The sequence below is a fragment of the Macrotis lagotis genome, chromosome 7 (assembly GCF_037893015.1).
Source record: "Macrotis lagotis isolate mMagLag1 chromosome 7, bilby.v1.9.chrom.fasta, whole genome shotgun sequence".
NCBI lineage: Eukaryota > Metazoa > Chordata > Mammalia > Peramelemorphia > Peramelidae > Macrotis > Macrotis lagotis.
In genome coordinates, this window is record NC_133664.1 from 62735077 (window position 1) to 62748308 (window position 13232).

A 13232-nucleotide genomic window follows, 5' to 3' on the forward strand; every position below is an offset into this window, starting at 1 on the left:
CCCGTAATAGCACATAGTAGGTACTTAGATCAAACTATGTAAAACTTTTTTAGACATGTTTACCAGTCATGGAGAATGTCTAATATAAGAGTATGAAATGAATATGGACAGGACTCCCTATAGAGGGCAGGCATATTACTTTAGTGAAATATATTTTACTGAGATAATTTCAGTTTTATGAAATATACATTAGATTGGTTAAAGTCAGAGACAAATATAATATAGAATGATTTTTGCTTTGATCACTGTTGGTTTCTTAAGAAGTGTAATTCTTAACACTATTAGGTCCCAAACAAGATAAACAGTAGGAAAGGAAAAGTACCTCTATGTACAAAATATTTAAAGCAGCTTTTTTCTGGTGACAAGGAATTGGAAATTGAGGGAATGTCTATCAATTGTGAAATTAATTGGTTGAACAAATTATGCTATATAATTGTGAATACTATTGCCCTATAATAAATGATGAGTAATGTGTTTTCTGAAAAATCTGGGAAGACTTACTGATACAAAGTGAAATGAGTAGAACCAGGAGAATGTTGTATACAGGAACAGCAATATTATATGATGATCAACTATGAATGTCTTAGCTGTTCTTGGCAATACATTGATCCAAGATCACTCTGAAGGACTTATGATGAAAAATGCTAGAGAAATAACTGGTGTTGTCTGAATGGAGATCAAAGCATATTTAAAATTTTTTTACTTATTTTTGATGTTTTCTGATGTTTTCTTTTATATTACTAATATGGAAATATATTTTGCAAGACTGCACAGATATAACCTTGCATCAAATTGCTTACTTTTTCAATGAGGTGGGTGTGAAAGAAGGGAGAGAATTTGAGGCTCAAAATTTTTTAACCTAATATTGAAAATTGTTTTATATATAATTGTGGAATAATAAAATATTAAATAGATAAAAGAAATGTAATTCCATGACTTCAACTCAAAACATACTCTTGTAAACTTTAGAGGTGATGTCCCTCCTGGATTCATGTGACTAGAAATCTGTTTAGTTCCATATCCAAAAAAGGAAGGATCAAGTCGAATGGTTATTTGTATTTTAAGGAAATATTCTACGCTGCTTTAAATTTTTTTTATTTATTTAAGGCAATGGAGTTAAATGACTCGCCCAAGGTCACACAGTTGGACAATTAATAAATGTCTGAGGCTGGATTTGAACTTAGGGCCTCCTGACTCCAGGGCTGGTGTTCTAGCCACTGCACTGCCTAATTGCCCTATTGTTTTTTTTTAATTACTGGCATTCAGGAATTCTAAAATAAATTACCTGTATCAATGATGATCACAAATGTTCTTTAACTCAAAATCTTAATGATTTTGCTAGGGCATTGAGAGGTTGTTTCCTTACTTGTCTAGGATCCCACTACCAGTATATATCATGGGTCAAGCTCAAATCCAGATCTTTAAGATGCTGAAGTTGACTTTCTATCTACTATGCCTTTGTGTATCTTAGTTTATTACATCTTAAAATGGATGGTCATGCATAAGCAAATATCTGTACAGATTAAAAAAAATAATCAATGAGCTGTTTCCAGCTATGGAAGTGGGTTGGTGGTCATTGAGATAAGAGAAAGTAGATGGATATTCCAAGTACTACATTATGGTACTTCTGAGATTGTAAAGTCACTAGAAGAAGGCCTCTCTCATGTTGAGTGGGTTTTGGTGAAGATTTATTGGGAAAATATGAAAGGAATAACATAGGGCAACAAAAAGCTTTTGATTTGTACTGGTAGAGAAAGTATCCATGCATGATTGGATAGAGTCACCTAAATAGCTAATTGTTTTCATATAAAACTTTATTTCAAGTTAAAAAAAGTCTGTTGACTTTTTTTCCTCCACCCATTTGGCTCAAAGAATTCAGAACTATGTGGTTTATGGCAATCTTATCAACGTGTTTCTTGCCAAATATTTGTAGTCATGTAATTGAGTGAGTAGCATAGTTCCTCTTGTGTAAGAACTGATTCTGCTATTGTTTGCCTGGTTACATGGCTTGCCCCAGCTTTGCTAGGGAAACGTGAATAATAGGGGTGGTTTTAATAGAAACAAGACTTAAATGAGCTTCCAAGTTTATTTTGCCTATAGAATTATCAAATTGAGATCTTAATATATTACACTAAGGAAACACAATGAATATTTTGAAAGTTCCCTAGTATCAATGCTGTTCTAAGCTATTGATTCAGTTTGGTCAATCTAGGGTTTATTTTAAATTTATTGTTTCTTTTCTACCATTTATTATTAAAATTTAGAGTTCTGAATTTTTTCTTTCTCTTTCATACATCCCCATTTATTGAGAAAGCAAGAAAAATGATATAAATTACATACATGAAATCATGAAAAATGTATTTCTGTTTTAGCCATGTTGTACAAAACAAGCAAGAAAAATAAAGAGAGTGAAAAGAATTATCTTCATGTTTCATTCAGAGGCAGTCAATTCTCTCTCTCTAGAAGTGGAAAGCATTATTTCATCTTAAGTCCATTGAAATTGTCTTAGATTATTATATTGATCAGAATAGCTAAATTATTCATAGCTTATTATTGTACAATATTTCTATTACTGTGTACAATGTTCTCCTGCTTTTGCTATTACTCTATGCATCGGTTCATGTAAGTCTTCCCAAGTTTTTCTGAAACTATTCCCTTTGTCATTTCTTATAGCACAATAGCACTCCATCAAAAAAGTATATCACAACTTGTTCAGCCATTTCTCAATTGATGGGGTACCTTCTCTATTTCCAATTCTTTGCCAACACAAAAAGAGTTGCTATAAATATTTTTGTACATATTGATCATTTTCTTTTTTTCTTTGATTTCTTTGGGATAGTACTGAGTAAAAATGTATGCAGTTTTGTAGTTCTTTGGGCATAGTTCCACATTGTTCTCCAGAATGATTGGATCAGTTCACATCTGTTCCAACAGTGCATTAGTGTTTCAGTTTTCTCACATACCCTCCAAAATTTGTCATTTCCCTTTTTGTCATAGTAGCCAATCTGATAGATATTTAATTTGTATTTCTCTAATCATTAGTGATTTATAACATTTTCATATGACTACAGAAACCTTTGATTTCTTCTTCTGAAAACTACCTGTTTATTTGGTCCTTTGACCATTATCAATTGGGGAATGATTTATATTTTATAAATTTGATTCAGTTCACAATATATTTGAGAAATGAGACCTTTATCAGAGAAACTTCTATAAAATCCCCCCCCCAATTTCTGCTTTTCTTTTATTCTTTGTTAAATTGGTTATGCTTGTGTAAAAACTTTTTAATTCAACATAATCAAAAGTATCCATTTTACTTCCATGATCCTCTCTATATCTTGTTGGTCACATATATTTTCCTTATCCATAGATCTGATAAGTAAAATTTTTCATTACTTCCCCAATTTGTTTCTATCATCCTTTATGTCTAAAAAATGAACCCATTTGGCCTTATATTGGTATATTGTATGAAATGTTATTTGGTACTAAAATTTGGTACTAAAATTGGATCTTTGAAGCCCAGATTTAATTAATATTAAAAATATGTGATTTTTTTCTTCCTAAGATATAGTGACTTGATGTTACCATGATTTTTACTTCTTTTATGATTCTCAAATTGTGATGAAGTCACTTTTATAGATTTCTCTGCAGCACAACTTAAAAATTCTCAGGTAAATTACTTCTGAAATTTCAAAAACTTTTATAATGGATCTAGACTGATAGTGTTTTAAGTAGATGATTTTGGGAAGTGATATTATTAACTTTGCATGGTTCCCATTGATTGAGGTAGAACTGTGAATGATCTGTGTTTTTTTTTTTTTGGAGGGGGGTACAAAATCTATTCCTTATGGGTTTCCAAACTGATAAGGACTTCTCCAGGTTGTACTCTTTCAAAGCCTGCATCAAGCCAGGATCTACCTTCTAGATTAATAATGTTAAGATCTCAGGGTGTGAATGATAGGATATTAAAGCTACAAGGAACTCTTTTTTGTTTTTTGGTTTTTTTTTGCAAGGCAGTGGGGGTTAAGTGACTTCCCCAAGATCACACAGCTATGTAATTATTAAATGTCTAAGTCTGGATTTGAACTCAGATCCTCCTGACTCCAGGGCTAGTGCTCTATCTATTGAGCCACCTAGCTGCCCCCCTGAGACTTTTAAGATTATCTTCTCCAACTCCCTGATTTTAAAGAAAGTAGAAGTGGTGAAGCTACATGCACAAGGTCATATTGCTAGTTAGTAGCAGTAAGGTGGCACTCAGACCTTTTGAGAATGACCTTTGAATTTCTGTGATTTAAGGGGTATCTGATCCTTAAATATCCTTTCCTTTTGACCCAGTATGACAACCTCTCTCTTCCTATTTGATATGTTATTCTTATCACCAGATTATTCTTTGGGTTGGACAAAACAATCTATTGTTATAATGAGTACATCAACTATAGGAGAGGAGTAAATTGTCTTCTATGACCCCTTTGTCAAAATAATAACCAGTTGTTATCTTGTAAAGAAAAGAGCAGAACATTAAGTAACGATAAATTGTATTTAGCAGATCGAGATGTTTGATGGGAAGGGTGAAGAAGGGAGCATCATGGGAGAAGTGTAGAAACAAGGTTCATCTACTTCATCATTTGAGGTCCATCCTTGTTCTTTTAAGTCAGTAACAATTACCTATGGTTGACCAACAGCATCATATAAAGACTCAGGTTTTCTGATGATTCTACCAGGGATTTCCTAGTTTTTTTTATTCCTACTTCATTTCAACCTAGAATCAGGTAGAGAAAATGACTGAATTCAAATCTCAACTCTACCTCTACCTCTCTGAGCTTTAGCTCCTTTATTAGTATAGTAAAAGATTGGATTCAATGGTCTGTAAAGCTTCTTCCAGTTCAGATCAGAGTCTTTTTTAGAGGGCTATTAAGGGGAGACAGTGAGATAGAGTTGGAAAGAGCATTAGTTTGATCATCAGAGTACCTGGGTTTAAATCTTGACTCTTCTGCATACCAGCTGTGTGGTCCTTGGTTGTACAGCTAATCATCTGTGTGAGCTTGGACGAATTACTTAATCTCTCCAATTTTCAATTTCCTTACCTGTACAGTGAAGTGTAAGGTGCTTTTAGGCTCAACATCGGTAGTACTATACTCATAGGGATCAATGTGGGTAATTCATTCTATCACATGTATTATCTAACAATATCTCTTCATTTCAGCTCAAAATGTGGAATGTACAATTAGAGGAAAGAGAATAAATACATTTTTCTTCATTAATGTAGCCAGTCCTGGAGTAATTTTGAATCTGTCTTTTTTAAAAAACAAAACAAAACTATGGACAGATTGCTTTGGATAACAAGCCTCTACATTCATTAAAGCCTCTTTTGTACATGAGGGAAACTTCAAGGTTACTCATAAAAAAGAGTATATAGAAACTGCCATTGTCAAAACAGCCAATAAATAATTTTTCTTTCAGCTATCGCATATATTCACTTGTGTTCAGTGACTTAGCAGTAAGGAATGTGTGCTTGATAAATTAATAATAATAAATGATATTTTTATATCACTTTAAGGTTTCAAAGTACTTTATACGTATTAACTTATTTGAGTCTTACAATATGTAATTACCATGTGTATTGATATTTTTCCTTTTAAGTTTATGCCTCAGAAAAGTTAAGTGACTTGCCCTAGGTCAAAGAACTAATAAATCTCAGAAGTGGGATCTGAACCCAGACCTTTGATAATTCCAAATCTGGGAACTCTTTCCCCCCATCCCTCTTTAAGAACTTGGAAGAGACAGTAAGGATCATTTCATTTATCTCCTTCTGTCTCTATCCACACATTTTCAAACCAACACCAAGAAATGTATATGGAACTATCTCCCCTAGCACTTAGATTAGTTAATAAAGATCTCGTTTTACCAAAATTTTAATCTATAGATTGTACCTTACAGATGAGTTTATGAGTTTATGTAACAATAATGCATACCACCATATTGACCTTTTAAAAAATTCTTTTAATCCTGCAGGTTTGCAGGAGAATATTTAGAGAGGCTTCAGTTCAAATCTATTAATTGTTAATACAAAGACTAATATGCTGTTATAGTTTACAAGTGAAGAAACTAAGGCTCAGAGACTTGCCTGAGCTCAAAGAGCTTGATAATTGGGCAGCTAAGCCTAGATCTACACTATTTTGAAGGCTTTGTTGCAGCTCACTGTTTCCCATTTTCCACCTCCCATTTTGACCTTTTCCCCAATCCTCTTGAGTTTAGGCAAGTTAATTAGGAAAATATCTGGCTATATAAGACTTTATGGAAGTACAGAGTATGTTTTTCCCCCTACCCAGGCAGGGTATGGTGAGGATGAGCCAAATCTAAGAAATAATTCCCAGAACTCTACTGTAGCCAACAAGCACTGATGCAATCATTGTCAAATAAAGTTTAGTATTGGCCAGACTTCAGGCCAGGATTTTGTTGCTCTCTCTCAGAGCATCTGGCTATCCTGCTTCATGAAGTTTATTAGGGACTTGCTTAGCAACTGTGGAGGGTAGGGCACAGAAGGAAAATGACTAGTGTGGGACTTAGAGAGGCTGTGATTGTGAAGTTGGGTTTTGATGTATTCGGAGATCACAAAGTACCCAACAGAGGAAAGCCTGTGGCTGACCAAACAGCAAAGATACAATCAAGCACTGACCAGGGAAACATTTGGTTTGGATTAAATGAGATCATGCGTGTTATGTTAGAGACTAACGATGGGAAAGGAAGGTTTGCCACCTTCTTTTTGGCTGTCAACTTGTGAGTATACTCACATTTTCAATCAGGATATAATAAATTGAGGTGTAGCTCTAAGTCTATTTTTGAGGAAGGGAATATTGTTAAACTCCTTGAAGAATATTCCTGTATAGGAATAGTCCCCGCTATAGTTAATATAGCACATAATAGATGCTCAATCTGTAATTTTTGAATGGACATAAATGAACATAAATAAAATGAACAAAAATAAAATTTTTGAATGAACATAAAAATATTTTCCCCATTCATCCATTCCAAATCAGTTTAGATGATGTGGAGCAAAGGTTTCAAAACATGCGGTCAGTGAGCCCTATTTCTGGGATAACATTCTTGAGTGAGACCTGAACCAGATTAAAATGTTATTGGGAAATATTTTTAAGAAATACATGAAAATAGAATATAATTCAGATAATGTAAATGTGAGGTTTTCTAGTCAGAAAACAGTGTATATTCTATCCTACCCAGGAAGGGTGTATAGAGTCAAGTCTAATAAATAATTTCACAGAACTTTCTTGTAGGCAATTATTAATGGAAATGTTGTCAAATAAAGTCTGTTGTTAAACAGATTTCAGGCTAGGGTTTTAATGTTCTATCTTATGGCATCTGACTGGGCCAACAGGGATCCTTATATATGGCTTAATTGGCCCCATTTCCCATTTGTTTTGACCCCACTGGTGTAGAGGTTAGGGGACTAACCTAGGAATGGACAAGACCTGGGTTCAAGGGGCGGCTAGGTGGCGTAGTGGATAAAGTACCAGCCCTGGAGTCAGGAGTCCCTGGGTTCTAATCCAGTCTCAGACACTTAATAATTACCTAGCTGTGTGGCCTTGGGCCAAGCACTTACCCCATTTGCCTTGAAAAACCTAAAAAAAAAATTAAAAAAAAGACCTGGGTTCAAGTCTCTTTATGTACTAGATATGTGACCATGGGCAAATCACTTAAGGTCTTAGTGCCCTAGGAATCTCTATTAACAGTGTTCTAAATTGGTGAAGGGAGATTTGCCCTTGGTTTTCCTACACCAAGAAAATGCATTTCATAGGATTATATGGATCTGGAGGTCATCTAATCTGTTATTCTAATTTTATAAATGAGATACAAAGAATTTAAATAACTTGGCCAAGATTACACAGATAGTAAATATAACAGAAAGGATCTATATCTAAGTCCTCTGTTTCTAGAACCAATGGTTTTTTTAAACTATCATACTGCCTCCAAAAGATTACATGAAGAAAAAATTTAAATTAAATAAAAAATTAAATTGAATTTTAAAAATTAAAATCAGAATGATGTAGTGCCAGGAATAGTTTTAGGTATAATAAAACAAACAAAATACATAGAAGGATTTCCAGAGAATATTAACAATTACACTTCTTTGATAATTTTTTCCTTATTTCATGGGACAGGTTATTAACCTGTCAAATAAATGGGAGTCGAGAAATTTTCAAAAGTATGTTGATTATTACATTGTCCAATATTAAGTATAAAACATTTCCAAATCATAATTGCTAGAGCATATCTATAAGACCTCTTCCTGATACCTTCTATTGATACAGGGAACCATGTTACTAAAATGTAGTTAAAATAATTTGGGGTTCAGTGCCAAAACAAAATTTGAAATTGCTTCTAAAATAATCTGTTAAAGAACATGCATTTTTAATATTTTTTTAAATTGAGAAGATATTTCCCAGAGCATAAATTAAATATAGTTCCTGCTAGTCTGGTTTTGTGACAATGGGAGTAGTTTAAATCTGGTCCAAAGGTGGTGTAATTGTGACATTTGGTGTGAACCTGTTCAGGTAACATAAATGAAGCTGATTCAGGATCTGGCCTCTATTAAACTGTATTGTCAGGAAAGCTTCTTGTTTTTGAATGAACAAATTTTCATTCATTCCCCAAGTCTGCCTGAACATCTACTTTGAGTTTATGGCCAACCTTTAGGAATTTTAGAGTTCTACTTCTCTCCTGCAGTATTTATCTGGGTCAACAAATAAATACACCCATATCTGAATTAGAAAAATTCTGATCTTTGTCATGCAAGTTTTCTCTGTGAAAAATGTGCCCTTTTAAGAACCAAAATAAAACACATAGATTGGCATGAAACAGACATTCAAACAGTATTTAGAGACTGGTATTCACAAATTACTTCCTATTAGCAACAATTTGTCCCATTGTTCTATGTTAGCTGGACATGAAGTTTAATGATACCCAAAGGGCTCCCTCATTAAATATACAATCTCTGTCTGATTTCATTTTGTTTCCAAATAATTACAACTCTTGGAGTGTCCCAATTATTAATTATTTCATTTTATTTTTCACAATACTCATATTACTCACATAGCAAAATAACAGCACTTTGGTACACTGTGCTTTCTGAAAATTAATTTTTAAGAAATTTGCTATATGTCTACTTGTCTTGGTAGGAAATTGTGTGAAGAGACTTAATTCATATCTATTTAATAACTGGCATGAAAGGTTACTCATAAATATTTGGAGCTGAGCAAGAATGTTCATGGGTTGTAAATTCTCTCAAAGTCAAGAGTTCTTTGCCTTTTTTTAAGTGAATTCTTTTAGCAGTCAAGGGAAGCCAATGAACACCTCAGAAATGCATTTTTTAAATGTATAAATAGAATTACAAAGGAAACAATATTGCAATGTAGTTATGGAAATATTTTTTTAAATCCCAAATTTACAGAACCCAGATTAAAAACCCTTATTTCTGGTCACTTTCTTGACTGCTTCAGGCAACTAGGTGGTACAGCAGTCAAAGTGATAGATCTAGAGATAGGAACTTCCAATCTAGGCTCAGATGCTTACTAGTTATGTAATCCCGAGGAAGTTATTTGCCTCGGTTTCCTCATCTGTAAAATGGGGATAATAATAGACCCTTTCTCTGGGAAAATAAAATGAGATATTTGTGATTTGCTTTGCAGATCTTAAAGCACAATAAAAATATTAGCTATACTTCTGCATAATTCTTCACAGTCAATTTACATATGCTCATTTCTTCCCTTTGTCTTTTAAGTGACCTACAGTTTTAATTCTTCAGAGACCCTGGTATTCATGCCTTTCTGACAGAGAGCATTACCAGCAGAACATCACTGTTAATATAGTGAGAAGGACTGTCCAATGAGGGTTGAGTCCTTAGTACATGTTCATATATTCTCTGTTAGCTTCCAATATAACCATGTGGAAACTTTGGTAAACCAGTTTCCAGACATGAGTGACTCAGAAGTTGGTACCATATGAGGATAAAGTCTTCTAATTGGTTATGGAGCTGGAAAAACTGATGATTCAGGAGTTGCTGAGTTGGAATGGAGTACGTATGCATAGAAAAGATTTGGCCTGTCCATCTTTAAGTCTCTTTCCTTCATGGCTCCAAGGAAGGAGGACTACTTTGAGTTCGTGGCTGGAAGAGAAGCAGCTGGCCACATTCTCTCCTTTCAACCCACTCCACCCCAGTCACACTGTGTCCATGGACAACATAGCACTTCCTTTTTGTTTTTATTCTTTCCTCATCTCAGGTGAATGAATATTAGGAGATGAGAATTCCTAGGTGATGTGGTGAGTTTGGGAGATCCAGAAGTCTCCCCATCAATCTGAATCTTTAGCAGAGTTTTCCAGAGGTGGTGGTGGCAGTCTTACAAGTTGGGACAGGACCCAGCAGCAATATAGTAAAGGGATGGGCTCAGGCACTCATCCTGTCGATTTGGAGAGACTGTTGGGTGGCAGCAGAGCTGCCTGTCCCTTGGGGTGTTATATCCTTCAAGGAACAAGCCCAATAGAGAGATCTGACTCAAGAGAGATCTAAATATAAAGCTAACTTCATGAGTATATCACTAAATGGGGAAATGACTTCCAGGGCCAGTATTAGAAAGTATTCCCTAGCCATTCATGTGCTCGATATCTGTTTTTTTTTTTTTGTTTGAACCCACTTTTCCTAGGGTCCTTGTGTGTATACAAACCCCTTGGTTTGGTGTAATTTTTCTATCAGTTGTTCTTGGTATTACTATAAACATGCTTTAAAAAAAGCTCATCGGGGGCAGCTAGGTGGCACAGTGGATAAAGCACTGGTTCTGAAGTCAGGAGGATCTGAGTTCAAATGTGACCTCAGACACTTAATAATTGCCTAGCTGTGTGACCCTCAGTAAGTCACTTAACCCCATTGCTTTAAATAAAAATTTAAAAAAATAATAAAAAAAAGCTCATTGAAACCTGACTGATTGATGTTAAAGGGAAACACACAGGAAGGGATTTAGGAGCTTAGATGCTAAAAGACTCAATACTCAACATTACCCATCAAATCTGAAGAGAATAGCCAACAACCTTCTGTGGACCCCAGCTTTTGAGTTCAAGTAGGCAGTTAAGGAGTGGCCCCCATTAAAAACACAAGTTTTTGTTTTAAGGAAGAGTTTGGTGTCATTAATTTCCTGACTGCGATTCAGTCTATTTTCCAGTTTTGTAACCAATTCATTATCTTTCAAGAGTATCTGTCTAAGATATATCTAGTGATGAACCAGTTCTATGGAAACATATCATATTGTGATAATTTTACCTATGATAGTATCATAGTCGATATTATAGTATGAGTTATGTCATAATTTATATCATAGTAGAATGAATTTAAGGGAGAAAGAAGAATATGGATAGGATACAAACTACTGTTTTATTCCTGTATTGCAGTCTGGGAAAATCGACTATCTTGCTGCTTAAAATTGACATAGTAGGAAAATGTATATGGTCATCTATTAAATGCTAGCATGGAAAGCTCCATAAAGCTGTTAATTGTAAAGAAGCAGAATGAGGATACTGTGGATAGTGCCTTCCCTCCAAGTTCTCCTGTCTCAAGAAATGTTTTTTTATACCAAGCTCCATTAGCAGATACTATGGAATTCTAGGGAATAAATTTAGGGCCCAAAAGAACCTGAGAGATAAGCTAATTCTGTCTCCTAATTTTACAAGATTTTGGGGCCCAATGAGGTTAATTGGCAGAACAGACATGATTGAAACTACTTAACAACAACAAACCTTTGTTATCTATCCCTTACTTTCTCTGATTATATCACTTTGCTGGGGAATAAAGGGAAAACAAATCCTTCCTACACCTATCTGAAAAACATATAAGATTCTTTGAAAATTGTAATAATAGGTATAACTTTGATAATCCTCTATTTATTAATATTAACTGAGGTATAAAACAGGGAGATATATACTCCCCTAAAAGTCTTTGCCTATGTTGTGGAGGATGCCCAAAGGCAAAGCTGAAATGAAAAAAAGTTACCATATAGACTGGTGAAGTTCTTTAAATGTCCCATGGCTTAAAGTACAATGTTATATCCCAAATTCAATCATTAACCAAAGCAATAAACATTTATCAAGTGTTTTTAGTGACCAGGCACTGTAGAAGACCCTGAGAATACACATTCAATAAATGAAACAACCGCTTTTTGCAAAAAGTTTAAACTTTTGTCTTAGGATGCCTTGGTTCTCTTGTCGTCTTCTACCCAAATTCAATCCCTTAATCTCAGCCTAACATCATCTAATCTTTCTACCTTCAAGAATTCCCATTGATTCCTGTTTTTTTTAATTTAAGGCAGTGGGGTTAAGTGATTTGCCCAAGGCCACACAACTAGGCGATTATTAAGTGTCTGAGGTCAGATTTGAACTCAGGTTCTCCAGACTCCAGGGCCGGTGCTTTATCCACTGCGCCACCTAGCTGCCCCCACAGTGGTTTCTGTTACAAGTAGGATAGTTATAACTAAATGTGAGAGAAAAGCTCTTGGGAATGGGTTAGATGTGCCTTTAGAATTTAGATGCAGGGAGTTATTAATCTGGGTTCTCTGACCTTGTTCCCCCCCCCCCCCCCCCCCAGTATTTTGATAACTGTACTAGAATTGATTTTCTTTGTAAGTCTATATATTTTATTTTATACATTTAAAATGTGATTCTGAGAAGCTTTCCACAGGATATACCAAACTGATTGCCAGAGGGGTCTGTAAAAGAAAAAAAAGCTTAATAATATAATGAAATGAAATGAAATAAAATAAAAAGTTTAATAAAACCAAGTAGCTAAAATGGAAACATATTTCTAAATGTCCTGTAGATGGCAGCAAAAGGATAGCCACCCTTTGAGCTTTGGTGTTTGGGAAAGATCAAGTCTTCGACTTTTAAGAGTCCTAGTCAATTCCTTCCCCCAACAAAACATATATTCATGTACTTCCCCCCCCCCCCCCCCCCCCCCCCCGTCTCTTTCTCTTTCTATTTCTCTTCCTCTCGGTGTCTGATATTCTTTCCATCTTTAGTTTCCCATTCCTTCTGGGAGTTTCTTAATTTTTATAGTAATGATGACAGTGATAATAATTAGTATTTTATGTATATATATATTTATGCATATCCATACACATAGATATACATACATAAATATAATATATATCATTTAAATTTAATTTATATGGCACTTT